The 2,349-nt window shown below is 38.7% G+C and overlaps 1 pseudogene; it reads left to right on the top strand.

The window, feature by feature from the left end:
• The first annotated feature begins 1,213 nt into the window (after positions 1-1,213).
• LOC106001373 lies at positions 1,214-1,902 on the top strand (annotated as a pseudogene).
• Positions 1,903-2,349: the final 447 nt, after the last annotated feature.

The raw sequence follows: 2,349 nt of genomic DNA, 5'->3' as shown, positions 1-2,349 counted from the left end.
CAACAAAACTACTAATGACAGGTGCTAGTTGCTCATGCCTGTAATCCTAGCTACTGTAGAGGATGAGATCTGAGGATCATAGTAGGCACACACAAAGCCAGCCCAGGCAAAAGAGTCCCCCTGACACTCTTATCGCCAATTAACTACTCTAAAACCTGAATTCGTGTTGTTACTCTATTGGTAGAATACTTAGTTTGAACACAAAAAGGCTCATGAACACACCTTGGAGCAACACACCTGATTAAAATAAAAAAGAAAAGAAAAGAAAAAATCCACCCTCATGATTGTATGTATTGGGTATGAGAACTGAAATGTGTACACATTGGAATTGACTGCATATATTTATTGCTTTTGCTTACCTCTTTTGGAAAAAGAAAATGATCATAGAAAATTTGGACATGAGGAATACAAAGAAGGAAAAACAGGTGGATGCATGTAGTCTGTGTCTAAATTGTAGTCATCATGAATCCCCAGGTCCCAGGAATCAAGAAAGGAAGAAAGTGCTAGACACTGGTACCTCATGCCTGTAATTCTAGCTACTTAGGAGATTTACATCGGAGGATCACAGTTCCAGAACAGCCAAGGCACGAAAGTCCATGGGACATTTTTCCCTAATAAACCACCAAAAATAAAAAATGTGGAAGTGCATATGTGTTTCAGTTGGTAAAGTGGTAACCTTGATTGAGCTAAAAAGATCAAAGACAGCAGGACCTGAGAGACAGACAGACAGATAGACAGAGTGAAAGAGATAGAGAGGAAGGAAGGCAAGAAGAAATGAAGGAAGGAAGGAAGTAAAGAAGGAAGGAAGGAAGGAAGGAAGAGAAATATGGAGGGAAGGAGGGAGGGAAGGAAGCAAGGAAGGAAGGAAGGAGGGAAGGAAGGAAGAGAAAAAGGAGGGAGGGAGGGAGGGTAGGAAAAGAGGAAAAATGTAAGGGAAAGAAGATAAAAAGTAAACAAGAAAGAGAACAAATGAAGGAAATGAGGAAATAAGGGAAGGAGGAAATGAGGAAAAAAAGAAATTAGGCATTTTCAAGGAAATGACCTTGTACATTTACATACTTCATAAACCATGACTTTACTATATAAACAGGGGAAATCAAGAGACCTGAAATATGTCATCTTTACTTGGTTGTGCTTCTCAAAAGGCTTTTCCTGATCCTGTACATGAAGTCAGATGATTTGGAGTAACCTCATTCAAAGGATAATCTTCTATATGCATACTGGTCCTGGAATTTAGGAAACTTCCTTATACTTGTGACACATTTATATACTATCTTTATAGGTCCTGAAAAAAAGAAACCCATATACCTTATCCACATTCACCTGTTTTTTTCAAATGCAATTATTATTTGTAGCATAGGGGCCAGAGGTATATTAATCACAGATCTTTGTTTCTTAAACTTCCTGGGTGATGTTGGTTGCAAAACTGTGATTTATATGGAATAATTAGCTCTAGGCCTTTCCATCTGCACCACCTGTCTCCATGGTCCAGGTCATTACCATCAGCCCCAGAACCACCCAGTGGAAAAATCTCTAACCACAGACTACATGGCAAGTTCTTCCCTATCTCCTCTTGCTTTGGGTCTTGAGCTCTCTGATAAGCTCCTATTTGTTCCTCAATAGCATGAACAGCTCCAGAATTGAAATACATGTTGGGTATTGTCATAGGCATCGATCTAAGCATGTGGTTAGGTGGCTTCTCCTGTCCCTTAAGTTCTTCGGGATGTGATGGTTCAGAGTCTGATGGGCTGGAGCAGTAGGTACATGGCTTTCCATCTGTATAAACAGCACAAGGGAGTCCTCTACCTTCATAGCTCCAGGTTCACTCACAATTCCAGCCCAGAAATCAGAGCCACTCATAGTACTCTCATTCTCTTGACCTGTTTTCTTTTTTTTAATTCGGTACATTTCATTTCCACAATTTATATAGGTTCTATCATGACATGTGACGGCACATCTTGGTCATGGGGAATGCACAGGTTGGTAAATACTGGAAAGTTCACTGAGAAGTACAAAAATTACTTTACATTGATTCCTCAATGAGCTAGAGGTGTAATACAATCCAAATTTCTTTATGCTACCATACTATGAAATCATGAAAATAAGGCTTTATTTTCAGAGATTTCTTTTATTTTTACGACGTCTAATTCTTGAAAATCTAAGATTAATTCAGAGATTCTGGAATCTTGGCCAGACAGATCCTTATTTTCTTCCTATTTTCATCCTGTAATTTCTTTCTTAGGGAGAAAGTACTTCTGTTCCTTCAAATACACAGTGTATTTTCCCTCAAACCTCAACTTTTGATTAACCAATCACCTTGTATTAATGTTAGACCAAATAAGCTTTAGT

The sequence above is a fragment of the Dipodomys ordii genome, unplaced genomic scaffold (assembly GCF_000151885.1).
Source record: "Dipodomys ordii isolate 6190 unplaced genomic scaffold, Dord_2.0 Scaffold293, whole genome shotgun sequence".
Classification (NCBI taxonomy): domain Eukaryota; kingdom Metazoa; phylum Chordata; class Mammalia; order Rodentia; family Heteromyidae; genus Dipodomys; species Dipodomys ordii.
Note: the sequence above shows the minus strand (reverse complement) of the source record. Positions and strands in the feature narration are given on the sequence as shown.